We start from the raw sequence: 26,332 nt of genomic DNA on the forward strand, positions 1-26,332 counted from the left end.
TCTGGTCCTCGTTTGAGGGCGTGGGTTCGAATATCACTTCTGACACGAAATGTTTCATGAAAGAAACTGAAAGAGGTGTAATTTTAAAGCGTCCAAATTTCACACCACCTCGTCAGGATGGCCTAGCGGTCTAAGGCGCCAGACTCAAGGGACTTAGCTTCCTTCGCTCACGATGTAAATCTGTATATTCTAAGGCGCCAGACTCGAAGGAGCTTCCTTCGTTCACGATGTGAATCTGTGTATTCTGGTCCTCGTTTGAGGGCGTGGGTTCGAATCCCACTTCTGACACGATATGTTTTATGAAAATAACTGGATGAGATTTCATTTTAAAACGTCCAAATTCCATAAAACCACGTCAAGATGGCCTATCGGTCTAAGGCGCCAGACTCAAGGGGCTTAGCTTCCTTCGTTCACGATGTGAATATCTGTATATTCTGGTCCTCGTTTGAGGGCGTGGGTTCGAATATCACTTCTGACACGAAATGTTTCATGAAAAAAACTGAAAGAGGTGTAATTTTAAAGCGTCCAAATTTCACACCACCTCGTCAGGATGGCCGAGCGGTCTAAGGCGCCAGACTCAAGGGGCTTAGCTTCCTTCGTTCACGATGTGAATCTGTGTATTCTGGTCCTCGTTTGAGGGCGTGGGTTCGAATCCCACTTCTGACACGATATGTTTTATGAAAATAACTGGATGAGATGTCATTTTAAAACGTCCAAATTCCATAAAACCACGTCAAGATGGCCTAGCGGTCTAAGGCGCCAGACTCAAGGGGCTTAGCTTCCTTCGTTCACGATGTGAATATCTGTATATTCTAAGGCGCCAGACTCGAAGGAGCTTCCTTCGTTCACGATGTGCATCTGTGTATTCTGCTCGTGGTTTGAGGGCGTGGGTTCGAGTCCCACTTCTGACACGATATGTTTTATGAAAATAACTGGATTAGATGTCGTTTTAAAACGTCCAAATTGCACAAAACCACGTCGGGATGGCCGAGCGGTCTAAGGCGCCAGACTCAAGGGGCTTAGCTTCCTTCGTTCACGATGTGAATCTGTATATTCTGGAACTCGTTTGAGGGCGTGGGTTCGAATATCACTTCTGACACGAAATGTTTCATGAAAAAAACTGAAAGAGGTGTAATTTTAAAGCGTCCAAATTTCACACCACCTCGACAGGATGGCCGAGCGGTCTAAGGCGCCAGACTCAAGGGGCTTAGCTTCCTTCGTTCACGATGTGAATCTGTGTATTCTGGTCCTCGTTTGAGGGCGTGGGTTCGAATCCCACTTCTGACACGATATGTTTTATGAAAATAACTGGATGAGATGTCATTTTAAAACGTCCAAATTCCATAAAACCACGTCAAGATGGCCTAGCGGTCTAAGGCGCCAGACTCAAGGGGCTTAGCTTCCTTCATTCACGATGTGAATCTGTATATTCTAAGGCACCAGACTCGAAGGAGCTTCCTTCGTTCACGATGTGAATCTGTGTATTCTGCTCGTCGTTTGAGGGTGTGGGTTCGAATCCCACTTCTGACACGATATGTTTTATGAAAATAACTGGATTAGATGTCGTTTTAAAACGTCCAAATTGCACAAAACCACGTCGGGATGGCCGAGCGGTCTAAGGCGCCAGACTCAAGGGGCTTAGCTTCCTTCGTTCACGATGTGAATCTGTGTATTCTGGTTCTCGTTTGAGGGCATGGGTTCGAATCCCACTTCTGACACGATATGTTTTATGAAAATAACTGGATGAGATGTCATTTTAAAACGTCCAAATTCCATAAAACCACGTCAAGATGGCCTAGCGGTCTAAGGCGCCAGACTCAAGGGGCTTAGCTTCCTTCGTTCACGATGTGAATCTGTATATTCTGGTCCTCGTTTGAGGGCGTGGGTTCGAATATCACTTCTGACACGAAATGTTTCATGAAAGAAACTGAAAGAGGTGCAATTTTAAAGCGTCCAAATTTCACACCACCTCGTCAGGATGGCCTAGCGGTCTAAGGCGCCAGACTCAAGGGGCTTAGCTTCCTTCGTTCACGATGTGAATCTGTATATTCTAAGGCGCCAGACTCGAAGGAGCTTCCTTCGTTCACGATGTGAATCTGTGTATTCTGGTCCTCGTTTGAGGGCGTGGGTTCGAATCCCACTTCTGACACGATATGTTTTATGAAAATAACTGGTTGAGATGTCATTTTAAAACGTCCAAATTCCATAAAACCACGTCAAGATGGCCTAGCGGTCTAAGGCGCCAGACTCAAGGGGCTTAGCTTCCTTCGTTCACGATGTGAATATCTGTATATTCTGGTCCTCGTTTGAGGGCGTGGGTTTGAATATCACTTCTGACACGAAATGTTTCATGAAAAAAACTGAAAGAGGTGTAATTTTAAAGCGTCCAAATTTCACACCACCTCGTCAGGATGGCCGAGCGGTCTAAGGCGCCAGACTCAAGGGGCTTAGCTTCCTTCGTTCACGATGTGAATCTGTGAATTCTGGTCCTCGTTTGAGGGCGTGGGTTCGAATCCCACTTCTGACACGATATGTTTTATGAAAATAACTGGATGAGATGTCATTTTAAAACGTCCAAATTCCATAAAACCACGTCAAGATGGCCTAGCGGTCTAAGGCGCCAGACTCAAGGGGCTTAGCTTCCTTCATTCACGATGTGAATCTGTATATTCTAAGGCACCAGACTCGAAGGAGCTTCCTTCGTTCACGATGTGAATCTGTGTATTCTGCTCGTCGTTTGAGGGCGTGGGTTCGAATCCCACTTCTGACACGATATGTTTTATGAAAATAACTGGATTAGATGTCGTTTTAAAACGTCCAAATTGCACAAAACCACGTCGGGATGGCCGAGCGGTCTAAGGCGCCAGACTCAAGGGGCTTAGCTTCCTTCGTTCACGATGTGAATCTGTGTATTCTGGTTCTCGTTTGAGGGCATGGGTTCGAATCCCACTTCTGACACGATATGTTTTATGAAAATAACTGGATGAGATGTCATTTTAAAACGTCCAAATTCCATAAAACCACGTCAAGATGGCCTAGCGGTCTAAGGCGCCAGACTCAAGGGGCTTAGCTTCCTTCGTTCACGATGTGAATCTGTATATTCTGGTCCTCGTTTGAGGGCGTGGGTTCGAATATCACTTCTGACACGAAATGTTTCATGAAAGAAACTGAAAGAGGTGTAATTTTAAAGCGTCCAAATTTCACACCACCTCGTCAGGATGGCCTAGCGGTCTAAGGCGCCAGACTCAAGGGGCTTAGCTTCCTTCGTTCACGATGTGAATCTGTATATTCTAAGGCGCCAGACTCGAAGGAGCTTCCTTCGTTCACGATGTGAATCTGTATATTCTAAGGCGCCAGACTCGAAGGAGCTTCCTTCGTTCACGATGTGAATCTGTGTATTCTGGTCCTCGTTTGAGGGCGTGGGTTCGAATCCCACTTCTGACACGATATGTTTTATGAAAATAACTGGATGAGATGTCATTTTAAAACGTCCAAATTCCATAAAACCACGTCAAGATGGCCTAGCGGTCTAAGGCGCCAGACTCAAGGGGCTTAGCTTCCTTCGTTCACGATGTGAATATCTGTATATTCTAAGGCGCCAGACTCGAAGGAGCTTCCTTCGTTCACGATGTGCATCTGTGTATTCTGCTCGTGGTTTGAGGGCGTGGGTTCGAATCCCACTTCTGACACGATATGTTTTATGAAAATAACTGGATTAGATGTCGTTTTAAAACGTCCAAATTGCACAAAACCACGTCGGGATGGCCGAGCGGTCTAAGGCGCCAGACTCAAGGGGCTTAGCTTCCTTCGTTCACGATGTGAATCTGTATATTCTGGAACTCGTTTGAGGGCGTGGGTTCGAATATCACTTCTGACACGAAATGTTTCATGAAAAAAACTGAAAGAGGTGTAATTTTAAAGCGTCCAAATTTCACACCACCTCGTCAGGATGGCCGAGCGGTCTAAGGCGCCAGACTCAAGGGGCTTAGCTTCCTTCGTTCACGATGTGAATCTGTATATTCTAAGGCGCCAGACTCGAAGGAGCTTCCTTCGTTCACGATGTGAATTTGTGTATTCTGGTCCTCGTTTGAGGGCGTGGGTTCGAATCCCACTTCTGACACGATATGTTTTATGAAAATAACTGGATGAGATGTCATTTTAAATCGTCCAAATTCCATAAAACCACGTCAAGATGGCCTAGCGGTCTAAGGCGCCAGACTCAAGGGGCTTAGCTTCCTTCGTTCACGATGTGAATATTTGTATATTCTAAGGCGCCAGACTCGAAGGAGCTTCCTTCGTTCACGATGTGCATCTGTGTATTCTGCTCGTGGTTTGAGGGCGTGGGTTCGAATCCCACTTCTGACACGATATGTTTTATGAAAATAACTGGATTAGATGTCGTTTTAAAACGTCCAAATTGCACAAAACCACGTCGGGATGGCCGAGCGGTCTAAGGCGCCAGACTCAAGGGGCTTAGCTTCCTTCGTTCACGATGAGAATCTGTATATTCTGGAACTCGTTTGAGGGCGTGTGTTCGAATATCACTTCTGACACGAAATGTTTCATGAAAAAAACTGAAAGAGGTGTAATTTTAAAGCGTCCAAATTTCACACCACCTCGTCAGGATGGCCGAGCGGTCTAAGGCGCCAGACTCAAGGGGCTTAGCTTCCTTCGTTCACGATGTGAATCTGTATATTCTAAGGCGCCAGACTCGAAGGAGCTTCCTTCGTTCACGATGTGAATTTGTGTATTCTGGTCCTCGTTTGAGGGCGTGGGTTCGAATCCCACTTCTGACACGATATGTTTTATGAAAATAACTGGATGAGATGTCATTTTAAAACGTCCAAATTCCATAAAACCACGTCAAGATGGCCTAGCGGTCTAAGGCGCCAGACTCAAGGGGCTTAGCTTCCTTCGTTCACGATGTGAATATCTGTATATTCTGGTCCTCGTTTGCGTGGGTTCGAATATCACTTCTGACACGAAATGTTTCATGAAAAAAACTGAAAGAGGTGTAATTTTAAAGCGTCCAAATTTCACACCACCACGTCAGGATGGCCGAGCGGTCTAAGGCGCCAGAATCAAAGGGGCTTAGCTTCCTTCGTTCACGATGTGAATCTGTATATTCTGGTCCTCGTTTTAGGGCGTGGGTTCGAATACCACTTCTGACACGAAATGTTTCATGAAAAAAACTGAAAGAGGTGTAATTTTAAAGCGTCCAAATTTCACACCACCTCGTCAGGATGGCCTAGCGGTCTAAGGCGCTAGACTCAAGGGGCTTAGCTTCCTTCGTTCACGATGTGAATCTGTATATTCTGGTCCTCGTTTGAGGGCGTGGGTTCGAATATCACTTCTGACACGAAATGTTTTATGAAAATAACTGAAAGAGGTGTAATTTTAAAGCGTCCAAATTGCACAAAACCACGTCGGGATGGCCGAGCGGTCTAAGGCGCCAGACTCGAAGGAGCTTCCTTCGTTCACGATGTGAATATCTGTATATTCTGGTCCTCGTTTGCGTGGGTTCGAATATCACTTCTGACACGAAATGTTTCATGAAAAAAACTGAAAGAGGTGTAATTTTAAAGCGTCCAAATTTCACACCACCACGTCAGGATGGCCGAGCGGTCTAAGGCGCCAGAATCAAAGGGGCTTAGCTTCCTTCGTTCACGATGTGAATCTGTATATTCTGGTCCTCGTTTTAGGGCGTGGGTTCGAATACCACTTCTGACACGAAATGTTTCATGAAAAAAACTGAAAGAGGTGTAATTTTAAAGCGTCCAAATTTCACACCACCTCGTCAGGATGGCCTAGCGGTCTAAGGCGCTAGACTCAAGGGGCTTAGCTTCCTTCGTTCACGATGTGAATCTGTATATTCTGGTCCTCGTTTGAGGGCGTGGGTTCGAATATCACTTCTGACACGAAATGTTTTATGAAAATAACTGAAAGAGGTGTAATTTTAAAGCGTCCAAACTTCACACCACCTCGTCAGGATGGCCGAGCGGTCTAAGGCGCCAGACTCAAGAGGCTTAGCTTCCTTCGTTCACGTTGTGAATCTGTGTATTCTGGTCCTCGTTTGAGGGCGTGGGTTCGAATCCCACTTCTGACACGATATGTTTTATGAAAATAACTGGATGAGATGTCATTTTAAAACGTCCAAATTCCATAAAACCACGTCAAGATGGCCTAGCGGTCTAAGGCGCCAGACTCAAGGGGCTTAGCTTCCTTCGTTCACGATGTGAATATCTGTATATTCTGGTCCTCGTTTGAGGGCGTGGGTTCGAATATCACTTCTGACACGAAATGTTTCATGAAAAAAACTGAAAGAGGTGTAATTTTAAAGCGTCCAAATTTCACACCACCACGTCAGGATGGCCGAGCGGTCTAAGGCGCCAGACTCAAGGGGCTTAGCTTCCTTCGTTCACGATGTGAATCTGTATATTCTGGTCCTCGTTTGAGGGCGTGGGTTCGAATATCACTTCTGACACGAAATGTTTCATGAAAAAAACTGAAAGAGGTGTAATTTTAAAGCGTCCAAATTTCACACCACCTCGTCAGGATGGCCGAGCGGTCTAAGGCGCCAGACTCAAGGGGCTTAGCTTCCTTCGTTCACGTTGTGAATCTGTGTATTCTGGTCCTCGTTTGAGGGCGGGGGTTCGTATCCCACTTCTGACACGATATGTTTTATGAAAATAACTGGATTAGATGTCGTTTTAAAACGTCCAAATTGCACAAAACCACGTCGGGATGGCCGAGCGGTCTAAGGCGCCAGACTCGAAGGAGCTTCCTTCGTTCACGATGTGAATCTGTGAACTCTGCTCGTCGTTTGAGGGCGTGGGTTCGAATCCCACTTCTGACACGATATGTTTTATGAAAATAACTGGATTAGATGTCGTTTTAAAACGTCCAAATTGCACAAAACCACGTCGGGATGGCCGAGCGGTCTAAGGCGCCAGACTCAAGGGGCTTAGCTTCCTTCGTTCACGATGTGAATCTGTATATTCTGGAACTCGTTTGAGAGCGTGGGTTCGAATATCACTTCTGACACGAAATGTTTCATGAAAAAAACTGAAAGAGGTGTAATTTTAAAGCGTCCAAATTTCACACCACCTCTTCAGGATGGCCGAGCGGTCTAAGGCGCCAGACTCAAGGGGCTTAGCTTCCTTCGTTCACGATGTGAATCTGTGTATTCTGGTCTCCGTTTGAGGGCGTGGGTTCGAATCCCACTTCTGACACGATATGTTTTATGAAAATAACTGGATGAGATGTCATTTTAAAACGTCCAAATTCCATAAAACCACGTCAAGATGGCCTAGCGGTCTACGGCGCCAGACTCAAGGGGCTTAGCTTCCTTCGTTCACGATGTGAATCTGTATATTCTGGTCCTCGTTTGAGGGCGTGGGTTCGAATATCACTTCTGACACGAAATGTTGCATGAAAAAAACTGAAAGAGGTGTAATTTTAAAGCGTCCAAATTTCACACCACCACGTCAGGATGGCCGAGCGGTCTAAGGCGCCAGACTCAAGGGGCTTAGCTTCCTTCGTTCACGATGTGAAACTGTGTATTCTGGTCCTCGTTTGAGGGCGTGGGTTCGAATCCCACTTCTGACACGATATGTTTTAGGAAAATAACTGGATGAGATGTCATTTTAAAACGTCCAAATTCAATAAAACCGCGTCAGGATGGCCGAGCGGTCTAAGGCGCCAGACTCAAGGGGCTTAGCTTCCTTCGTTCACGTTGTGAATCTGTGTATTCTGGTCCTCGTTTGAGGGCGTGGGTTCGAATCCCACTTCAGACACGAAATGTTTTATGAAAATAACTGAAAGAGGTGTAATTTTAAAGCGTCCAAATTTCACACCACCTCGTCAGGATGGCCGAGCGGTCTAAGGAGCCAGACTCAAGGGGCTTAGCTTCCTTCGTTCACGATGTGAATCTGTGTATTCTGGTCTTCGTTTGAGGGCGTGGGTTCGAATCCCACTTCTGACACGATATGTTTTATGAAAATAACTGGATGAGATGTCATTTTAAAACGTCCAAATTCCATAAAACCACGTCAAGATGGCCTAGCGGTCTACGGCGCCAGACTCAAGGGGCTTAGCTTCCTTCGTTCACGATGTGAATCTGTATATTCTGGTCCTCGTTTGAGGGCGTGGGTTCGAATATCACTTCTGACACGAAATGTTGCATGAAAAAAACTGAAAGAGGTGTAATTTTAAAGCGTCCAAATTTCACACCACCACGTCAGGATGGCCGAGCGGTCTAAGGCGCCAGACTCAAGGGGCTTAGCTTCCTTCGTTCACGATGTGAAACTGTGTATTCTGGTCCTCGTTTGAGGGCGTGGGTTCGAATCCCACTTCTGACACGATATGTTTTAGGAAAATAACTGGATGAGATGTCATTTTAAAACGTCCAAATTCAATAAAACCGCGTCAGGATGGCCGAGCGGTCTAAGGCGCCAGACTCAAGGGGCTTAGCTTCCTTCGTTCACGTTGTGAATCTGTGTATTCTGGTCCTCGTTTGAGGGCGTGGGTTCGAATCCCACTTCAGACACGAAATGTTTTATGAAAATAACTGAAAGAGGTGTAATTTTAAAGCGTCCAAATTTCACACCACCTCGTCAGGATGGCCGAGCGGTCTAAGGAGCCAGACTCAAGGGGCTTAGCTTCCTTCGTTCACGATGTGAATCTGTGTATTCTGGTCTTCGTTTGAGGGCGTGGTTCGAATCCCACTTCTGACACGATATGTTTTATGAAAATAACTGGATGAGATGTCATTTTAAAACGTCCAAATTCCATAAAACCACGTCAAGATGGCCTAGCGGTCTACGGCGCCAGACTCAAGGGGCTTAGCTTCCTTCGTTCACGATGTGAATCTGTATATTCTGGTCCTCGTTTGAGGGCGTGGGTTCGAATATCACTTCTGACACGAAATGTTGCATGAAAAAAACTGAAAGAGGTGTAATTTTAAAGCGTCCAAATTTCACACCACCACGTCAGGATGGCCGAGCGGTCTAAGGCGCCAGACCCAAGGGGCTTAGCTTCCTTCGTTCACGATGTGAATCTGAATATTCTGGTCCTCGTTTGAGGGCGTGGGTTCGAATATCACTTCTGACACGAAATGTTTTAGGAAAATAACTGGATGAGATGTCATTTTAAAACGTCCAAATTCAATAAAACCGCGTCAGGATGGCCGAGCGGTCTAAGTCGCCAGACTCAAGGGGCTTAGCTTCCTTCGTTCACGATATGAATCTGTATATTCTGGTCCTCGTTTGAGGGCGTGGGTTCGAATATCAATTCTGACACGAAATGTTTTATGAAAATAACTGAAAGAGGTGTAATTTTAAAGCGTCCAAATTTCACACCACCACGTCAGGATGGCCGAGCGGTCTAAGGCGCCAGACTCAAGGGGCTTAGCTTCCTTCGTTCACGATGTGAATCTGTGTATTCTGGTCCTCGTTTGAGGGCGTGAGTTCGAATCCCACTTCTGACACGATATGTTTTAGGAAAATAACTGGATGAGATGTCATTTTAAAACGTCCAAATTCCATACAACCACGTCAAGATGGCCTAGCGGTCTAAGGCGCCAGACTCAAGGGGCTTAGCTTCCTTCGTTCACGATGTGAATCTGTATATTCTGGAACTCGTTTGAGGGCGTGGGTTTGAATATCACTTCTGACACGAAATGTTTCATGAAAAAAACTGAAAGAGGTGTAATTTTAAAGCGTCCAAATTTCACACCACCTCGTCAGGATTTCCGAGCGGTCTAAGGCGCCAGACTCAAGGGGCTTAGCTTCCTTCGTTCACGATGTGAATCTGTGTATTCTGGTCATCGTTTGAGGGCGTGGGTTCGAATCCGACTTCTGACACGATATGTATTATGAAAATAACTGGATGAGATGTCATTTTAAAACGTCCAAATTCCATACAACCACGTCAAGATGGCCTAGCGGTCTAAGGCGCCAGACTCAAGGGGCTTAGCTTCCTTCGTTCACGATGTGAATCTGAATATTCTGGTCCTCGTTTGAGGGCGTGGGTTCGAATATCACTTCTGACACGAAATGTTTCATGAAAAAAACTGAAACGTCAGGATGGCCGAGCGGTCTAAGGCGCCAGACTCAAGGGGCTTAGCTTCCTTCGTTCACGATGTGAAACTGTGTGTTCTGGTCCTCGTTTGAGGGCGTGGGTTCGAATCCCACTTCTGACACGATATGTTTTAGGAAAATAACTGGATGAGATGTCATTTTAAAACGTCCAAATTCCATACAACCACGTCAAGATGGCCTAGCGGTCTAAGGCGCCAGACTCAAGGGGCTTAGCTTCCTTCGTTCACGATGTGAATCTGTATATTCAGGTCCTCGTTTGAGGGCGTGGGCTCGAATATCACTTCTGACACGAAATGTTGCATGAAAAAAACTGAAAGAGGTGTAATTTTAAAGCGTCCAAATTTCACACCACCACGTCAGGATGGCCGAGCGGTCTAAGGCGCCAGACTCAAGGGGCTTAGTTTCCTTCGTTCACGATGTGAATCTGAATATTCTGGTCCTCGTTTGAGGGCGTGGGTTCGAATATCACTTCTGACACGAAATGTTTCATGAAAAAAACTGAAAGAGGTGTAATTTTAAAGCGTCCAAATTTCACACCACCACGTCAGGATGGCCGAGCGGTTTAAGGCGCCAGACTCAAGGGGCTTAGCTTCCTTCGTTCACGATGTGAAACTGTGTGTTCTGGTCCTCGTTTTAGGGCGTGGGTTCGAATCCCACTTCTGACACGATATGTTTTAGGAAAATAACTGGATGAGATGTCATTTTAAAACGTCCAAATTCAATAAAACCGCGTCAGGATGGCCGAGCGGTCTAAGTCGCCAGACTCAAGGGGCTTAGCTTCCTTCGTTCACGATATGAATCTGTATATTCTGGTCCTCGTTTGAGGGCGTGGGTACGAATATCAATTCTGACACGAAATGTTTTATGAAAATAACTGAAAGAGGTGTAATTTTAAAGCGTCCAAATTTCACACCAACACGTCAGGATGCCCGAGCGGTCTAAGGCGCCAGACTCAAGGGGCTTAGCTTCCTTCGTTCACGATGTGAATCTGTGTATTCTGGTCCTCGTTTGAGGGCGTGGGTTCGAATATCACTTCTGACACGAAATGTTGCATGAAAAAAACTGAAAGAGGTGTAATTTTAAAGCGTCCAAATTTCACACCACCACGTCAGGATGGCCGAGCGGTCTAAGGCGCCAGACTCAAGGGGCTTAGCTTCCTTCGTTCACGATGTGAAACTGTGTATTCTGGTCCTCGTTTGAGGGCGTGGGTTCGAATCCCACTTCTGACACGATATGTTTTAGGAAAATAACTGGATGAGATGTCATTTTAAAACGTCCAAATTCAATAAAACCGCGTCAGGATGGCCGAGCGGTCTAAGGCGCCAGACTCAAGGGGCTTAGCTTCCTTCGTTCACGTTGTGAATCTGTGTATTCTGGTCCTCGTTTGAGGGCGTGGGTTCGAATCCCACTTCAGACACGAAATGTTTTATGAAAATAACTGAAAGAGGTGTAATTTTAAAGCGTCCAAATTTCACACCACCTCGTCAGGATGGCCGAGCGGTCTAAGGAGCCAGACTCAAGGGGCTTAGCTTCCTTCGTTCACGATGTGAATCTGTGTATTCTGGTCTTCGTTTGAGGGCGTGGGTTCGAATCCCACTTCTGACACGATATGTTTTATGAAAATAACTGGATGAGATGTCATTTTAAAACGTCCAAATTCCATAAAACCACGTCAAGATGGCCTAGCGGTCTACGGCGCCAGACTCAAGGGGCTTAGCTTCCTTCGTTCACGATGTGAATCTGTATATTCTGGTCCTCGTTTGAGGGCGTGGGTTCGAATATCACTTCTGACACGAAATGTTGCATGAAAAAAACTGAAAGAGGTGTAATTTTAAAGCGTCCAAATTTCACACCACCACGTCAGGATGGCCGAGCGGTCTAAGGCGCCAGACCCAAGGGGCTTAGCTTCCTTCGTTCACGATGTGAATCTGAATATTCTGGTCCTCGTTTGAGGGCGTGGGTTCGAATATCACTTCTGACACGAAATGTTTTAGGAAAATAACTGGATGAGATGTCATTTTAAAACGTCCAAATTCAATAAAACCGCGTCAGGATGGCCGAGCGGTCTAAGTCGCCAGACTCAAGGGGCTTAGCTTCCTTCGTTCACGATATGAATCTGTATATTCTGGTCCTCGTTTGAGGGCGTGGGTTCGAATATCAATTCTGACACGAAATGTTTTATGAAAATAACTGAAAGAGGTGTAATTTTAAAGCGTCCAAATTTCACACCACCACGTCAGGATGGCCGAGCGGTCTAAGGCGCCAGACTCAAGGGGCTTAGCTTCCTTCGTTCACGATGTGAATCTGTGTATTCTGGTCCTCGTTTGAGGGCGTGAGTTCGAATCCCACTTCTGACACGATATGTTTTAGGAAAATAACTGGATGAGATGTCATTTTAAAACGTCCAAATTCCATACAACCACGTCAAGATGGCCTAGCGGTCTAAGGCGCCAGACTCAAGGGGCTTAGCTTCCTTCGTTCACGATGTGAATCTGTATATTCTGGAACTCGTTTGAGGGCGTGGGTTTGAATATCACTTCTGACACGAAATGTTTCATGAAAAAAACTGAAAGAGGTGTAATTTTAAAGCGTCCAAATTTCACACCACCTCGTCAGGATTTCCGAGCGGTCTAAGGCGCCAGACTCAAGGGGCTTAGCTTCCTTCGTTCACGATGTGAATCTGTGTATTCTGGTCATCGTTTGAGGGCGTGGGTTCGAATCCCACTTCTGACACGATATGTATTATGAAAATAACTGGATGAGATGTCATTTTAAAACGTCCAAATTCCATACAACCACGTCAAGATGGCCTAGCGGTCTAAGGCGCCAGACTCAAGGGGCTTAGCTTCCTTCGTTCACGATGTGAATCTGAATATTCTGGTCCTCGTTTGAGGGCGTGGGTTCGAATATCACTTCTGACACGAAATGTTTCATGAAAAAAACTGAAACGTCAGGATGGCCGAGCGGTCTAAGGCGCCAGACTCAAGGGGCTTAGCTTCCTTCGTTCACGATGTGAAACTGTGTGTTCTGGTCCTCGTTTGAGGGCGTGGGTTCGAATCCCACTTCTGACACGATATGTTTTAGGAAAATAACTGGATGAGATGTCATTTTAAAACGTCCAAATTCCATACAACCACGTCAAGATGGCCTAGCGGTCTAAGGCGCCAGACTCAAGGGGCTTAGCTTCCTTCGTTCACGATGTGAATCTGTATATTCAGGTCCTCGTTTGAGGGCGTGGGCTCGAATATCACTTCTGACACGAAATGTTGCATGAAAAAAACTGAAAGAGGTGTAATTTTAAATCGTCCAAATTTCACACCACCACGTCAGGATGGCCGAGCGGTCTAAGGCGCCAGACTCAAGGGGCTTAGTTTCCTTCGTTCACGATGTGAATCTGAATATTCTGGTCCTCGTTTGAGGGCGTGGGTTCGAATATCACTTCTGACACGAAATGTTTCATGAAAAAAACTGAAAGAGGTGTAATTTTAAAGCGTCCAAATTTCACACCACCACGTCAGGATGGCCGAGCGGTTTAAGGCGCCAGACTCAAGGGGCTTAGCTTCCTTCGTTCACGATGTGAAACTGTGTGTTCTGGTCCTCGTTTGAGGGCGTGGGTTCGAATCCCACTTCTGACACGATATGTTTTAGGAAAATAACTGGATGAGATGTCATTTTAAAACGTCCAAATTCAATAAAACCGCGTCAGGATGGCCGAGCGGCCTAAGTCGCCAGACTCAAGGGGCTTAGCTTCCTTCGTTCACGATATGAATCTGTATATTCTGGTCCTCGTTTGAGGGCGTGGGTACGAATATCAATTCTGACACGAAATGTTTTATGAAAATAACTGAAAGAGGTGTAATTTTAAAGCGTCCAAATTTCACACCAACACGTCAGGATGCCCGAGCGGTCTAAGGCGCCAGACTCAAGGGGCTTAGCTTCCTTCGTTCACGATGTGAATCTGTGTATTCTGGTCCTCGTTTGAGGGCGTGAGTTCGAATCCCACTTCTGACACGATATGTTTTAGGAAAATAACTGGATGAGATGTCATTTTAAAACGTCCAAATTCCATACAACCACGTCAAGATGGCCTAGCTGTCTAAGGCGCCAGACTCAAGGGGCTTAGCTTCCTTCGTTCACGATGTGAATCTGTATATTCTGGTCCTCGTTTGAGGGCGTGGGCTCGAATATCACTTCTGACACGAAATGTTGCATGAAAAAAACTAAAAGAGGTGTAATTTTAAAGCGTCCAAATTTCACACCACCACGTCAGGATGGCCGAGCGGTCTAAGGCGCCAGACTCAAGGGGCTTAGTTTCCTTCGTTCACGATGTGAATCAAAATATTCTGGTCCTCGTTTGAGGGCGTGGGTTCGAATATCACTTCTGACACGAAATGTTTCATGAAAAAAACTGAAAGAGGTGTAATTTTAAAGCGTCCAAATTGCACAAAACCACGTCGGGATGGCCGAGCGGTCTAAGGCGCCAGACTCAAGGGGCTTAGCTTCCTTCGTTCACGATGTGAATCTGTATATTCTGGTCCTCGTTTGAGGGCGTGGGTTCGAATATCACTTCTGACACGAAATGTTTAATGAAAATAACTGAAAGAGGTGTAATTTTTAAGCGTCCAAATTTCACACCACCACGTCAGGATGGCCGAGCAGTCTAAGGCGCCAGACTCAAGGGGCTTAGCTTCCTTCGTTCACGATGTGAATCTGTGTATTCTGGTCCTCGTTTGAGGGCGTGGGTTCGAATCCCACTTCTGACACGATATGTTTTAGGAAAATGACTGGATGAGATGTCATTTTAAAACGTCCAAATTCAATAAAACCGCGTCAGGATGGCCGAGCGGTCTAAGGCGCCAGACTCAAGGGGCTTAGCTTCCTTCGTTCACGATGTGAATCTGAATATTCTGGTCCTCGTTTGAGGGCGTGGGTTCGAATATCACTTCTGACACGAAATGTTTCATGAAAAAAACTGAAACGTCAGGATGGCCGAGCGGTCTAAGGCGCCAGACTCAAGGGGCTTAGCTTCCTTCGTTCACGATGTGAAACTGTGTGTTCTGGTCCTCGTTTGAGGGCGTGGGTTCGAATCCCACTTCTGACACGATATGTTTTAGGAAAATAACTGGATGAGATGTCATTTTAAAACGTCCAAATTCCATACAACCACGTCAAGATGGCCTAGCGGTCTAAGGCGCCAGACTCAAGGGGCTTAGCTTCCTTCGTTCACGATGTGAATCTGTATATTCAGGTCCTCGTTTGAGGGCGTGGGCTCGAATATCACTTCTGACACGAAATGTTGCATGAAAAAAACTGAAAGAGGTGTAATTTTAAAGCGTCCAAATTTCACACCACCACGTCAGGATGGCCGAGCGGTCTAAGGCGCCAGACTCAAGGGGCTTAGTTTCCTTCGTTCACGATGTGAATCTGAATATTCTGGTCCTCGTTTGAGGGCGTGGGTTCGAATATCACTTCTGACACGAAATGTTTCATGAAAAAAACTGAAAGAGGTGTAATTTTAAAGCGTCCAAATTTCACACCACCACGTCAGGATGGCCGAGCGGTTTAAGGCGCCAGACTCAAGGGGCTTAGCTTCCTTCGTTCACGATGTGAAACTGTGTGTTCTGGTCCTCGTTTGAGGGCGTGGGTTCGAATCCCACTTCTGACACGATATGTTTTAGGAAAATAACTGGATGAGATGTCATTTTAAAACGTCCAAATTCAATAAAACCGCGTCAGGATGGCCGAGCGGTCTAAGTCGCCAGACTCAAGGGGCTTAGCTTCCTTCGTTCACGATATGAATCTGTATATTCTGGTCCTCGTTTGAGGGCGTGGGTACGAATATCAATTCTGACACGAAATGTTTTATGAAAATAACTGAAAGAGGTGTAATTTTAAAGCGTCCAAATTTCACACCAACACGTCAGGATGCCCGAGCGGTCTAAGGCGCCAGACTCAAGGGGCTTAGCTTCCTTCGTTCACGATGTGAATCTGTGTATTCTGGTCCTCGTTTGAGGGCGTGAGTTCGAATCCCACTTCTGACACGATATGTTTTAGGAAAATAACTGGATGAGATGTCATTTTAAAACGTCCAAATTCCATACAACCACGTCAAGATGGCCTAGCTGTCTAAGGCGCCAGACTCAAGGGGCTTAGCTTCCTTCGTTCACGATGTGAATCTGTATATTCTGGTCCTCGTTTGAGGGCGTGGGCTCGAATATCACTTCTGACACGAAATGTTGCATGAAAAAAACTAAAAGAGGTGTAATTTTAAAGCGTCCAAATTTCACACCACCACGTCAGGATGGCCGAGCGGTCTAAGGCGCCAGACTCAAGGGGCTTAGTTTCCTTCGTTCACGATGTGAATCAAAATATTCTGGTCCTCGTTTGAGGGCGTGGGTTCGAATATCACTTCTGACACGAAATGTTTCATGAAAAAAACTGAAAGAGGTGTAATTTTAAAGCGTCCAAATTGCACAAAACCACGTCGGGATGGCCGAGCGGTCTAAGGCGCCAGACTTAAGGGGCTTAGCTTCCTTCGTTCACGATGTGAATCTGTATATTCTGGTCCTCGTTTGAGGGCGTGGGTTCGAATATCACTTCTGACACGAAATGTTTAATGAAAATAACTGAAAGAGGTGTAATTTTAAAGCGTCCAAATTTCACACCACCACGTCAGGATGGCCGAGCGGTCTAAGGCGCCAGACTCAAGGGGCTTAGCTTCCTTCGTTCACGATGTGAATCTGTGTATTCTGGTCCTCGTTTGAGGGCGTGGGTTCGAATCCCACTTCTGACACGATATGTTTTAGGAAAATGACTGGATGAGATGTCATTTTAAAACGTCCAAATTCAATAAAACCGCGTCAGGATGGCCGAGCGGTCTAAGGCGCCAGACTCAAGGGGCTTAGCTTCCTTCGTTCACGTTGTGAATCTGTGTATTCTGGTCCTCGTTTGAGGGCGTGGGTTCGAATCCCACTTCTGACACGATATGTTTTATGAAAATAACTGGATTAGATGTCGTTTTAAAACGTCCAAATTTCACAAAACCACGTCGGGATGGCCGAGCGGTCTAAGGCGCCAGACTCAAGGGGCTTAGCTTCCTTCGTTCACGATGTGAATCTGAATATTCTGGTCCTCGTTTGAGGGCGTGGGTTCGAATATCACTTCTGACACGAAATGTTTCATGAAAAAAACTGAAAGAGGTTTAATTTTAAAGCGTCCAAATTTCACACCACCACGTCAGGATGGCCGAGCGGTCTAAGGCGCCAGACTCAAGGGGCTTAGCTTCCTTCGTTCACGATGTGAAACTGTGTGTTCTGGTCCTCGTTTGAGGGCGTGGGTTCGAATCCCACTTCTGACACGATATGTTTTAGGAAAATAACTGGATGAGATGTCATTTTAAAACGTCCAAATTCAATAAAACCGCGTCAGGATGGCCGAGCGGTCTAAGTCGCCAGACTCAAGGGGCTTAGCTTCCTTCGTTCACGATATGAATCTGTATATTCTGGTCCTCGTTTGAGGGCGTGGGTTCGAATATCAATTCTGACACGAAATGTTTTATGAAAATAACTGAAAGAGGTGTAATTTTAAAGCGTCCAAATTTCACACCACCACGTCAGGATGGCCGAGCGGTCTAAGGCGCCAGACTCAAGGGGCTTAGCTTCCTTCGTTCACGATGTGAAACTGTGTGTTCTGGTCCTCGTTTGAGGGCGTGGGTTCGAATCCCACTTCTGACACGATATGTTTTAGGAAAATAACTGGATGAGATGTCATTTTAAAACGTCCAAATTCCATAAAACCGCGTCAGGATGGCCGAGCGGTCTAAGGCGCCAGAATCAAGGGCTTAGCTTCCTTCGTTCACGTTGTGAATCTGTGTATTCTGGTCCTCGTTTGAGGGCGTGGGTTCGAATCCCACTTCTGACACGATATGTTTTATGATTATAACTGGATTAGATGTCGTTTTAAAACGTCCAAATTGCACAAAACCACGTCGGGATGGCCGAGCGGTCTAAGGCGCCAGACTCAAGGGGCTTAGCTTCCTTCGTTCACGATGTGAATCTGTATATTCTGGTCCTCGTTTGAGGGCGTGGGTTCGAATATCACTTCTGACACGAAATGTTTAATGAAAATAACTGAAAGAGGTGTAATTTTAAAGCGTCCAAATTTCACACCACCACGTCAGGATGGCCGAGCGGTCTAAGGCGCCAGACTCAAGGGGCTTAGCTTCCTTCGTTCACGATGTGAATCTGTGTATTCTGGTCCTCGTTTGAGGGCGTGGGTTCGAATCCCACTTCTGACACGATATGTTTTAGGAAAATGACTGGATGAGATGTCATTTTAAAACGTCCAAATTCAATAAAACCGCGTCAGGATGGCCGAGCGGTCTAAGGCGCCAGACTCAAGGGGCTTAGCTTCCTTCGTTCACGTTGTGAATCTGTGTATTCTGGTCCTCGTTTGAGGGCGTGGGTTCGAATCCCACTTCTGACACGATATGTTTTATGAAAATAACTGGATTAGATGTCGTTTTAAAACGTTCAAATTTCACAAAACCACGTCGGGATGGCCGAGCGGTCTAAGGCGCCAGACCCAAGGGGCTTAGCTTCCTTCGTTCACGATGTGAATCTGAATATTCTGGTCCTCGTTTGAGGGCGTGGGTTCGAATATCACTTCTGACACGAAATGTTTCATGAAAAAAACTGAAAGAGGTGTAATTTTAAAGCGTCCAAATTTCACACCACCACGTCAGGATGGCCGAGCGGTCTAAGGCGCCAGACTCAAGGGGCTTAGCTTCCTTCGTTCACGATGTGAAACTGTGTGTTCTGGTCCTCGTTTGAGGGCGTGGGTTCGAATCCCACTTCTGACACGATATGTTTTAGGAAAATAACTGGATGAGATGTCATTTTAAAACGTCCAAATTCAATAAAACCGCGTCAGGATGGCCAAGCGGTCTAAGGCGCCAGACTCAAGGGGCTTAGCTTCCTTCGTTCACGTTGTGAATCTGTGTATTCTGGTCCTCGTTTGAGGGCGTGGGTTCGAATCCCACTTCTGACACGATATGTTTTATGAAAATAACTGGATTAGATGTCGTTTTAAAACGTCCAAATTTCACAAAACCACGTCGGGATGGCCGAGCGGTCTAAGGCGCCAGACTCAAGGGGCTTAGCTTCCTTCGTTCACGATGTGAATCTGAATATTCTGGTCCTCGTTTGAGGGCGTGGGTTCGAATATCACTTCTGACACGAAATGTTTCATGAAAAAAACTGAAAGAGGTGTAATTTTAAAGCGTCCAAATTTCACACCACCACGTCAGGATGGCCGAGCGGTCTAAGGCGCCAGACTCAAGGGGCTTAGCTTCCTTCGTTCACGATGTGAAACTGTGTGTTCTGGTCCTCGTTTGAGGGCGTGGGTTCGAATCCCACTTCTGACACGATATGTTTTAGGAAAATAACTGGATGAGATGTCATTTTAAAACGTCCAAATTCAATAAAACCGCGTCAGGATGGCCGAGCGGTCTAAGTCGCCAGACTCAAGGGGCTTAGCTTCCTTCGTTCACGATATGAATCTGTATATTCTGGTCCTCGTTTGAGGGCGTGGGTTCGAATATCAATTCTGACACGAAATGTTTTATGAAAATAACTGAAAGAGGTGTAATTTTAAAGCGTCCAAATTTCACACCACCACGTCAGGATGGCCGAGCGGTCTAAGGCGCCAGACTCAAGGGGCTTAGCTTCCTTCGTTCACGATGTGAAACTGTGTGTTCTGGTCCTCGTTTGAGGGCGTGGGTTCGAATCCCACTTCTGACACGATATGTTTTAGGAAAATAACTGGATGAGATGTCATTTTAAAACGTCCAAATTCCATAAAACCGCGTCAGGATGGCCGAGCGGTCTAAGGCGCCAGAATCAAGGGCTTAGCTTCCTTCGTTCACGTTGTGAATCTGTGTATTCTGGTCCTCGTTTGAGGGCGTGGGTTCGAATCCCACTTCTGACACGATATGTTTTATGATTATAACTGGATTAGATGTCGTTTTAAAACGTCCAAATTGCACAAAACCACGTCGGGATGGCCGAGCGGTCTAAGGCGCCAGACTCAAGGGGCTTAGCTTCCTTCGTTCACGATGTGAATCTGTATATTCTGGTCCTCGTTTGAGGGCGTGGGTTCGAATATCACTTCTGACACGAAATGTTTAATGAAAATAACTGAAAGAGGTGTAATTTTAAAGCGTCCAAATTTCACACCACCACGTCAGGATGGCCGAGCGGTCTAAGGCGCCAGACTGAAGGGGCTTAGCTTCCTTCGTTCACGATGTGAATCTGTGTATTCTGGTCCTCGTTTGAGGGCGTGGGTTCGAATCCCACTTCTGACACGATATGTTTTAGGAAAATGACTGGATGAGATGTCATTTTAAAACGTCCAAATTCAATAAAACCGCGTCAGGATGGCCGAGCGGTCTAAGGCGCCAGACTCAAGGGGCTTAGCTTCCTTCGTTCACGTTGTGAATCTGTGTATTCTGGTCCTCGTTTGAGGGCGTGGGTTCGAATCCCACTTCTGACACGATATGTTTTATGAAAATAACTGGATTAGATGTCGTTTTAAAACGTCCAAATTTCACAAAACCACGTCGGGATGGCCGAGCGGTCTAAGGCGCCAGACTCAAGGGGCTTAGCTTCCTTCGTTCACGATGTGAATCTGTATATTCTGGTCCTCGTTTGAGGGCGTGGGTTCGAATATCACTTCTGACACGAAATGTTTAATGAAAATAACTGAAAGAGGTGTAATTTTAAAGCGTCCAAATTTCACACCACCACGTCACGATGGCCGAGCGGTCTAAGGCGCCAGACTCAAGGGGCTTAGCTTCCTTCGTTCACGATGTGAATCTGTGTATTCTGGTCCTGGTTTAAGGGCGTGGGTTCGAATCCCACTTCTGACACGATATGTTTTATGAACATAACTGGATTAGATGTCGTTTTAAAACGTCGAAATTCCATAAAACCGCGTCAGGATGGCCGAGCGGTCTAAGGCGCCAGAATCAAGGGGCTTAGCTTCCTTCGTTCACGTTGTGAATCTGCGTATTCTGCTCCTCGTTTGAGGGCGTGGGTTCGAATCCCACTTCTGACACGATATGTTTTATGAACATAACTGGATTAGATGTCGTTTTAAAACGTCCAAATTGCACAAAACCACGTCGGGATGGCCGAGCGGTCTAAGGCGCCAGACTCAAGGGGCTTAGCTTCCTTCGTTCACGTTGTGAATCTGTGTATTCTGTTCCTCGTTTGAGGGCGTGGGTTCGAATCCCACTTCTGACACGATATGTTTTATGAAAATAACTGGATTAGATGTCGTTTTAAAACGTCCAAATTTCACAAAACCACGTCGGGATGGCCGAGCGGTCTAAGGCGCCAGACTCAAGGGGCTTAGCTTCCTTCGTTCACGATGTGAATCTGTATATTCTGGTCCTCGTTTTAGGGCGTGGGTTCGAATATCACTTCTGACACGAAATGTTTTATGAAAATAACTGAAAGAGGTGTAATTTTAAAGCGTCCAAATTTCACACCACCACGTCACGATGGCCGAGCGGTCTAAGACGCCAGACTCAAGGGGCTTAGCTTCCTTCGTTCACGATGTGAGTCTGTGTATTCTGGTCCTGGTTTGATGGCTTGATTACGAATATCACTTCTGACACGAAATGTTTAATGAAAATAACTGAAAGAGGTGTAATTTTAAAGCGTCCAAATTTCACACCACCACGTCACGATGGACGAGCGGTCTAAGGCGCCAGACTCAAGGGGCTTAGCTTCCTTCGTTCACGATGTGAATCTGTGTATTCTGGTCCGGGTTTGAGGGCGTGGGTTCGAATCCCACTTCTGACACGATATGTTTTATGAACATAACTGGATTAGATGTCGTTTTAAAACGTCCAAATACCATAAAACCGCGTCAGGATGGCCGAGCGGTCTAAGGCGCCAGAATCAAGGGGCTTAGCTTCCTTCGTTCACGTTGTGAATCTGCGTATTCTGCTCCTCGTTTGAGGGCGTGGGTTCGAATCCCACTTCTGACACGATATGTTTTATGAACATAACTGGATTAGATGTCGTTTTAAAACGTCCAAATTGCACAAAACCACGTCGGGATGGCCGAGCGGTCTAAGGCGCCAGACTCAAGGGGCTTAGCTTCCTTCGTTCACGATGTGAATCTGTATATTCTGGTCCTCGTTTGAGGGCGTGGGTTCGAATATCACTTCTGACACGAAATGTTTTATGAAAATAACTGAAAGAGGTGTAATTTTAAAGCGTCCAAATTTCACACAACCACGTCACGATGGCCGAGCGGTCTAAGGCGCCAGAATCAAGGGGCTTAGCTTCCTTCGTTCACGTTGTGAATCTGCGTATTCTGCTCCTCGTTTGAGGGCGTGGGTTCGAATCCCACTTCTGACACGATATGTTTTATGAACATAACTGAATTAGATGTCGTTTTAAAACGTCCAAATTGCACAAAAACACGTCGGGATGGCCGAGCGGTCTAAGGCGCCAGACTCAAGGGGCTTAGCTTCCTTCGTTCACGATGTGAATCTGTATATTCTGGTCCTCGTTTGAGGGCGTGGGTTCGAATATCACTTCTGACAAGAAATGTTGCATGAAAAAAACTGAAAGAGGTGTAATTTTAAAGCGTCCAAATTTCACACCACCACGTCAGGATGGCCGAGCGGTCTAAGGCGCCAGACTCAAGGGGCTAAGCTTCCTTCGTTCACGATGTGAATCTGTGTATTCTGGTCCTCGTTTGAGGGCGTGAGTTCGAATCCCACTTCTGACACGATATGTTTTAGGAAAATAACTGGATGAGACGTCATTTTTAAACGTCCAAATTCCATAAAACCGCGTCAGGATGGCCGAGCGGTCTAAGGCGCCAGACTCAAGGGGCTTAGCTTCTATCGTTCACGTTGTGAGTCTGCGCATTCTGGTCCTCGTTTGAGGGCGTGGGTTCGAATCCCACTTCTGACACGATATGTTTTATGAAAATAACTGGATTAGATGTCGTTTTAAAACGTCCAAATTGCACAAAACCACGTCGGGATGGCCGAGCGGTCTAAGGCGCCAGACTCGAAGGAGCTTCCTTCGTTCACGATGTGAATCTGTGTATTCTGCTCGTCGTTTGAGGGCGTGGGTTCGAATCTCACTTCTGACACGATATGTTTTATGAAAATAACTGGATTAGATGTCGTTTTAAAACGTCCAAATTGCACAAAACCACGTCGGGATGGCCGAGCGGTCTAAGGCGCCAGACTCAAGGGACTTAGCTTCCTTCGTTCACGATGTGAATCTGTATATTCTGGAACTCGTTTGAGGGCGTGGGTTCGAATATCACTTCTGACACGAAATGTTTCATGAAAAAAAACTGAAAGAGGTGTAATTTTAAAGCGTCCAAATTTCACACCACCTCGTCAGGATGAACGAGCGGTCTAAGGCGCCAGACTCAAGGGGCTTAGCTTCCTTCGTTCACGATGTGAATCTGTGTATTCTGGTCCTCGTTTGAGGGCGTGGGTTCGAATTCCACTTCTGACACGATATGTTTTATGAAAATAACTGGATGAGATGTCATTTTAAAACGTCCAAATTCCGTAAAACCACGTCAAGATGGCCTAGCGGTCTAAGGCGCCAGACTCAAGGGGCTTAGCTTCCTTCGTTCACGATGTGAATCTGTATATTCTGGTCCTCGTTTGAGGGCGTGGGTTCGAAATCACTTCTGACACGAAATGATTCATGAAAAAAACTGAAAGAGGTGTAATTTTAAAGCGTCCAAATTTCACACCACCTCGTCAGGATGGCCGAGCGGTCTAAGGCGCCAGACTCAAGGGGCTTAGCTTCCTTCGTTCACGATGTGAATCTGTGTATTCTGGTCCTCGTTTGAGGGCGTGGGTTCGAATTCCACTTCTGACACGATATGTTTTATGAAAATAACTGGATGAGATGTCATTTTAAAACGTCCAAATTCCGTAAAACCACGTCAAGATGGCCTAGCGGTCTAAGGCGCCAGACTCAAGGGGCTTAGCTTCCTTCGTTCACGATGTGAATCTGTATATTCTGGTCCTCGTTTGAGGGCGTGGGTTCGAATATCACTTCTGACACGAAATGTTTTATGAAAATAACTGAAAGAGGTGTAATTTTAAAGCGTCCAAATTTCACACAACCACGTCACGATGGCCGAGCGGTCTAAGGCGCCAGACTCAAGGGGCTTAGCTTCCTTCGTTCACGATGTGAATCTGTGTATTCTGGTCCTGGTTTGAGGGCGTGATTTCGAATCCCACTTCTGACACGATATGTTTTAGGAAAATAACTGGATGAGATGTCATTTTAAAACGTCCAAATTCCATAAAACCGCGTCAGGATGGCCGAGCGGTCTAAGGCGCCAGAATCAAGGGGCTTAGCTTCCTTCGTTCACGTTGTGAATCTGTGTATTCTAGTCCTGGTTTGAGGGCGTGATTTCGAATCCCACTTCTGACACGATATGTTTTAGGAAAATAACTGGATGAGATGTCATTTTAAAACGTGCAAATTGCACAAAACCACGTCGGGATGGCCGAGCGGTCTAAGGCGCCAGACTCGAAGGAGCTTCCTTCGTTCACGATGTGAATCTGTGTATTCTGCTCGTCGTTTGAGGGCGTGGGTTCGAATCCCACTTCTGACACGATATGTTTTATGAAAATAACTGGATTAGATGTCGTTTTAAAACGTCCAAATTGCACAAAACCACGTCGGGATGGCCGAGCGGTCTAAGGCGCCAGACTCAAGGGGCTTAGCTTCCTTCGTTCACGATGTGAATCTGTATATTCTGGAACTCGTTTGAGGGCGTGGGTTCGAATATCACTTCTGACACGAAATGTTTCATGAAAAAAACTGAAAGAGGTGTAATTTTAAAGCGTCCAAATTTCACACCACCTCGTCAGGATGACCGAGCGGTCTAAGGCGCCAGACTCAAGGGGCTTAGCTTCCTTTGTTCACGATGTGAATCTGTGTATTCTGGTCCTCGTTTGATGGCGTGGGTTCGAATTCCACTTCTGACACGATATGTTTTATGAAAATAACTGGATTAGATATCGTTTTAAAACGTCCAAATTGCACAAAACCACGTCGGGATGGCCGAGCGGTCTAAGGCGCCAGACTCGAAGGAGCTTCCTTCGTTCACGATGTGAATCTGTGTATTCTGCTCGTCGTTTGAGGGCGTGGGTTCGAATCCCACTTCTGACACGATATGTTTTATGAAAATAACTGGATTAGATGTCGTTTTAAAACGTCCAAATTGCACAAAACCACGTCGGGATGGCCGAGCGGTCTAAGGCGCCAGACTCAAGGGGCTTAGCTTCCTTCGTTCACGATGTGAATCTGTATATTCTGGAACTCGTTTGAGGGCGTGGGTTCGAATATCACTTCTGACACGAAATGTTTCATGAAAAAAACTGAAAGAGGTGTAATTTTAAAGCGTCCAAATTTCACACCACCTCGTCAGGATGACCGAGCGGTCTAAGGCGCCAGACTCAAGGGGCTTAGCTTCCTACGTTCACGATGTGAATCTGTGTATTCTGGTCCTCGTTTGAGGGCGTGGGTTCGAATTCCACTTCTGACACGATATGTTTTATGAAAATAACTGGATTAGATGTCGTTTTAAAACGTCCAAATTGCACAAAACCACGTCGGGATGGCCGAGCGGTCTAAGGCGCCAGACTCGAAGGAGCTTCCTTCGTTCACGATGTGAATCTGTGTATTCTGCTCGTCGTTTGAGGGCGTGGGTTCGAATCCCACTTCTGACACGATATGTTTTATGAAAATAACTGGATTAGATGTCGTTTTAAAACGTCCAAATTTCACAAAACCACGTCGGGATGGCCGAGCGGTCTAAGGCGCTAGACTCAAGGGGCTTAGCTTCCTTCGTTCACGATGTGAATCCGTATATTCTGGAACTCGTTTGAGGGCGTGGGTTCGAATATCACTTCTGACACGAAATGTTTCATGAAAAAAACTGAAAGAGGTGTAATTTTAAAGCGTCCAAATTTCACACCACCTCGTCAGAATGACCGAGCGGTCTAAGGCGCCACACTCAAGGGGCTTAGCTTCCTTCGTTCACGATGTGAATCTGTGTATTCTGGTCCTCGTTTGAGGGCGTGGGTTCGAATTCCACTTCTGACACGATATGTTTTATGAAAATAACTGGATGAGATGTCATTTTAAAACGTCCAAATTCCG

General features: G+C 46.0%; 35 non-coding genes across 35 annotated transcripts; all 35 read left to right on the top strand.

Annotated features, from left to right (window-relative positions):
- The first annotated feature begins 111 nt into the window (after window positions 1-111).
- On the top strand, window positions 112-288 carry TRNAL-CAA (transfer RNA leucine (anticodon CAA)). The gene is made up of 2 exons: window positions 112-149; window positions 243-288. It is a non-coding gene; the product is annotated as a tRNA-Leu (tRNA).
- A 256-nt stretch (window positions 289-544) lies between these two features.
- TRNAL-CAA (transfer RNA leucine (anticodon CAA)) lies at window positions 545-666 on the top strand. Its single transcript has 2 exons — window positions 545-582; window positions 621-666. It is a non-coding gene; the product is annotated as a tRNA-Leu (tRNA).
- A 1,306-nt stretch (window positions 667-1,972) lies between these two features.
- TRNAL-CAA (transfer RNA leucine (anticodon CAA)) lies at window positions 1,973-2,149 on the top strand. Its single transcript has 2 exons — window positions 1,973-2,010; window positions 2,104-2,149. It is a non-coding gene; the product is annotated as a tRNA-Leu (tRNA).
- A 256-nt stretch (window positions 2,150-2,405) lies between these two features.
- On the top strand, window positions 2,406-2,527 carry TRNAL-CAA (transfer RNA leucine (anticodon CAA)). Its single transcript has 2 exons — window positions 2,406-2,443; window positions 2,482-2,527. It is a non-coding gene; the product is annotated as a tRNA-Leu (tRNA).
- A 685-nt stretch (window positions 2,528-3,212) lies between these two features.
- Window positions 3,213-3,444, top strand: TRNAL-CAA (transfer RNA leucine (anticodon CAA)). Its single transcript has 2 exons — window positions 3,213-3,250; window positions 3,399-3,444. It is a non-coding gene; the product is annotated as a tRNA-Leu (tRNA).
- A 499-nt stretch (window positions 3,445-3,943) lies between these two features.
- Window positions 3,944-4,120, top strand: TRNAL-CAA (transfer RNA leucine (anticodon CAA)). Its single transcript has 2 exons — window positions 3,944-3,981; window positions 4,075-4,120. It is a non-coding gene; the product is annotated as a tRNA-Leu (tRNA).
- Window positions 4,121-4,619: 499 nt separating this feature from the next.
- On the top strand, window positions 4,620-4,796 carry TRNAL-CAA (transfer RNA leucine (anticodon CAA)). Its single transcript has 2 exons — window positions 4,620-4,657; window positions 4,751-4,796. It is a non-coding gene; the product is annotated as a tRNA-Leu (tRNA).
- A 1,188-nt stretch (window positions 4,797-5,984) lies between these two features.
- On the top strand, window positions 5,985-6,106 carry TRNAL-CAA (transfer RNA leucine (anticodon CAA)). The gene is made up of 2 exons: window positions 5,985-6,022; window positions 6,061-6,106. It is a non-coding gene; the product is annotated as a tRNA-Leu (tRNA).
- Window positions 6,107-6,738: 632 nt separating this feature from the next.
- TRNAS-CGA (transfer RNA serine (anticodon CGA)) lies at window positions 6,739-6,856 on the top strand. The gene is made up of 2 exons: window positions 6,739-6,776; window positions 6,821-6,856. It is a non-coding gene; the product is annotated as a tRNA-Ser (tRNA).
- Window positions 6,857-7,486: 630 nt separating this feature from the next.
- Window positions 7,487-7,608, top strand: TRNAL-CAA (transfer RNA leucine (anticodon CAA)). Its single transcript has 2 exons — window positions 7,487-7,524; window positions 7,563-7,608. It is a non-coding gene; the product is annotated as a tRNA-Leu (tRNA).
- A 66-nt stretch (window positions 7,609-7,674) lies between these two features.
- Window positions 7,675-7,796, top strand: TRNAL-CAA (transfer RNA leucine (anticodon CAA)). Its single transcript has 2 exons — window positions 7,675-7,712; window positions 7,751-7,796. It is a non-coding gene; the product is annotated as a tRNA-Leu (tRNA).
- A 442-nt stretch (window positions 7,797-8,238) lies between these two features.
- On the top strand, window positions 8,239-8,360 carry TRNAL-CAA (transfer RNA leucine (anticodon CAA)). Its single transcript has 2 exons — window positions 8,239-8,276; window positions 8,315-8,360. It is a non-coding gene; the product is annotated as a tRNA-Leu (tRNA).
- A 66-nt stretch (window positions 8,361-8,426) lies between these two features.
- Window positions 8,427-8,548, top strand: TRNAL-CAA (transfer RNA leucine (anticodon CAA)). Its single transcript has 2 exons — window positions 8,427-8,464; window positions 8,503-8,548. It is a non-coding gene; the product is annotated as a tRNA-Leu (tRNA).
- Window positions 8,549-10,079: 1,531 nt separating this feature from the next.
- Window positions 10,080-10,201, top strand: TRNAL-CAA (transfer RNA leucine (anticodon CAA)). Its single transcript has 2 exons — window positions 10,080-10,117; window positions 10,156-10,201. It is a non-coding gene; the product is annotated as a tRNA-Leu (tRNA).
- Window positions 10,202-11,207: 1,006 nt separating this feature from the next.
- Window positions 11,208-11,329, top strand: TRNAL-CAA (transfer RNA leucine (anticodon CAA)). The gene is made up of 2 exons: window positions 11,208-11,245; window positions 11,284-11,329. It is a non-coding gene; the product is annotated as a tRNA-Leu (tRNA).
- Window positions 11,330-11,395: 66 nt separating this feature from the next.
- Window positions 11,396-11,517, top strand: TRNAL-CAA (transfer RNA leucine (anticodon CAA)). Its single transcript has 2 exons — window positions 11,396-11,433; window positions 11,472-11,517. It is a non-coding gene; the product is annotated as a tRNA-Leu (tRNA).
- A 1,532-nt stretch (window positions 11,518-13,049) lies between these two features.
- On the top strand, window positions 13,050-13,171 carry TRNAL-CAA (transfer RNA leucine (anticodon CAA)). Its single transcript has 2 exons — window positions 13,050-13,087; window positions 13,126-13,171. It is a non-coding gene; the product is annotated as a tRNA-Leu (tRNA).
- Window positions 13,172-13,613: 442 nt separating this feature from the next.
- Window positions 13,614-13,735, top strand: TRNAL-CAA (transfer RNA leucine (anticodon CAA)). Its single transcript has 2 exons — window positions 13,614-13,651; window positions 13,690-13,735. It is a non-coding gene; the product is annotated as a tRNA-Leu (tRNA).
- Window positions 13,736-15,079: 1,344 nt separating this feature from the next.
- Window positions 15,080-15,201, top strand: TRNAL-CAA (transfer RNA leucine (anticodon CAA)). Its single transcript has 2 exons — window positions 15,080-15,117; window positions 15,156-15,201. It is a non-coding gene; the product is annotated as a tRNA-Leu (tRNA).
- A 442-nt stretch (window positions 15,202-15,643) lies between these two features.
- TRNAL-CAA (transfer RNA leucine (anticodon CAA)) lies at window positions 15,644-15,765 on the top strand. The gene is made up of 2 exons: window positions 15,644-15,681; window positions 15,720-15,765. It is a non-coding gene; the product is annotated as a tRNA-Leu (tRNA).
- A 1,006-nt stretch (window positions 15,766-16,771) lies between these two features.
- On the top strand, window positions 16,772-16,893 carry TRNAL-CAA (transfer RNA leucine (anticodon CAA)). Its single transcript has 2 exons — window positions 16,772-16,809; window positions 16,848-16,893. It is a non-coding gene; the product is annotated as a tRNA-Leu (tRNA).
- A 66-nt stretch (window positions 16,894-16,959) lies between these two features.
- On the top strand, window positions 16,960-17,081 carry TRNAL-CAA (transfer RNA leucine (anticodon CAA)). Its single transcript has 2 exons — window positions 16,960-16,997; window positions 17,036-17,081. It is a non-coding gene; the product is annotated as a tRNA-Leu (tRNA).
- A 254-nt stretch (window positions 17,082-17,335) lies between these two features.
- Window positions 17,336-17,457, top strand: TRNAL-CAA (transfer RNA leucine (anticodon CAA)). Its single transcript has 2 exons — window positions 17,336-17,373; window positions 17,412-17,457. It is a non-coding gene; the product is annotated as a tRNA-Leu (tRNA).
- A 254-nt stretch (window positions 17,458-17,711) lies between these two features.
- TRNAL-CAA (transfer RNA leucine (anticodon CAA)) lies at window positions 17,712-17,833 on the top strand. Its single transcript has 2 exons — window positions 17,712-17,749; window positions 17,788-17,833. It is a non-coding gene; the product is annotated as a tRNA-Leu (tRNA).
- A 441-nt stretch (window positions 17,834-18,274) lies between these two features.
- TRNAL-CAA (transfer RNA leucine (anticodon CAA)) lies at window positions 18,275-18,396 on the top strand. Its single transcript has 2 exons — window positions 18,275-18,312; window positions 18,351-18,396. It is a non-coding gene; the product is annotated as a tRNA-Leu (tRNA).
- A 66-nt stretch (window positions 18,397-18,462) lies between these two features.
- Window positions 18,463-18,584, top strand: TRNAL-CAA (transfer RNA leucine (anticodon CAA)). Its single transcript has 2 exons — window positions 18,463-18,500; window positions 18,539-18,584. It is a non-coding gene; the product is annotated as a tRNA-Leu (tRNA).
- A 254-nt stretch (window positions 18,585-18,838) lies between these two features.
- TRNAL-CAA (transfer RNA leucine (anticodon CAA)) lies at window positions 18,839-18,960 on the top strand. Its single transcript has 2 exons — window positions 18,839-18,876; window positions 18,915-18,960. It is a non-coding gene; the product is annotated as a tRNA-Leu (tRNA).
- A 66-nt stretch (window positions 18,961-19,026) lies between these two features.
- Window positions 19,027-19,148, top strand: TRNAL-CAA (transfer RNA leucine (anticodon CAA)). Its single transcript has 2 exons — window positions 19,027-19,064; window positions 19,103-19,148. It is a non-coding gene; the product is annotated as a tRNA-Leu (tRNA).
- A 254-nt stretch (window positions 19,149-19,402) lies between these two features.
- Window positions 19,403-19,524, top strand: TRNAL-CAA (transfer RNA leucine (anticodon CAA)). Its single transcript has 2 exons — window positions 19,403-19,440; window positions 19,479-19,524. It is a non-coding gene; the product is annotated as a tRNA-Leu (tRNA).
- A 254-nt stretch (window positions 19,525-19,778) lies between these two features.
- TRNAL-CAA (transfer RNA leucine (anticodon CAA)) lies at window positions 19,779-19,900 on the top strand. The gene is made up of 2 exons: window positions 19,779-19,816; window positions 19,855-19,900. It is a non-coding gene; the product is annotated as a tRNA-Leu (tRNA).
- A 629-nt stretch (window positions 19,901-20,529) lies between these two features.
- On the top strand, window positions 20,530-20,651 carry TRNAL-CAA (transfer RNA leucine (anticodon CAA)). Its single transcript has 2 exons — window positions 20,530-20,567; window positions 20,606-20,651. It is a non-coding gene; the product is annotated as a tRNA-Leu (tRNA).
- A 2,322-nt stretch (window positions 20,652-22,973) lies between these two features.
- On the top strand, window positions 22,974-23,095 carry TRNAL-CAA (transfer RNA leucine (anticodon CAA)). The gene is made up of 2 exons: window positions 22,974-23,011; window positions 23,050-23,095. It is a non-coding gene; the product is annotated as a tRNA-Leu (tRNA).
- A 1,566-nt stretch (window positions 23,096-24,661) lies between these two features.
- Window positions 24,662-24,779, top strand: TRNAS-CGA (transfer RNA serine (anticodon CGA)). Its single transcript has 2 exons — window positions 24,662-24,699; window positions 24,744-24,779. It is a non-coding gene; the product is annotated as a tRNA-Ser (tRNA).
- Window positions 24,780-25,221: 442 nt separating this feature from the next.
- TRNAS-CGA (transfer RNA serine (anticodon CGA)) lies at window positions 25,222-25,339 on the top strand. Its single transcript has 2 exons — window positions 25,222-25,259; window positions 25,304-25,339. It is a non-coding gene; the product is annotated as a tRNA-Ser (tRNA).
- Window positions 25,340-25,781: 442 nt separating this feature from the next.
- On the top strand, window positions 25,782-25,899 carry TRNAS-CGA (transfer RNA serine (anticodon CGA)). Its single transcript has 2 exons — window positions 25,782-25,819; window positions 25,864-25,899. It is a non-coding gene; the product is annotated as a tRNA-Ser (tRNA).
- Window positions 25,900-26,332: the final 433 nt, after the last annotated feature.

The sequence above is a fragment of the Phalangium opilio genome, unplaced genomic scaffold (assembly GCF_054372755.1).
Source record: "Phalangium opilio isolate 3A_F unplaced genomic scaffold, DU_Popi_V2 ptg000810l_1, whole genome shotgun sequence".
Lineage (NCBI taxonomy): Eukaryota > Metazoa > Arthropoda > Arachnida > Opiliones > Phalangiidae > Phalangium > Phalangium opilio.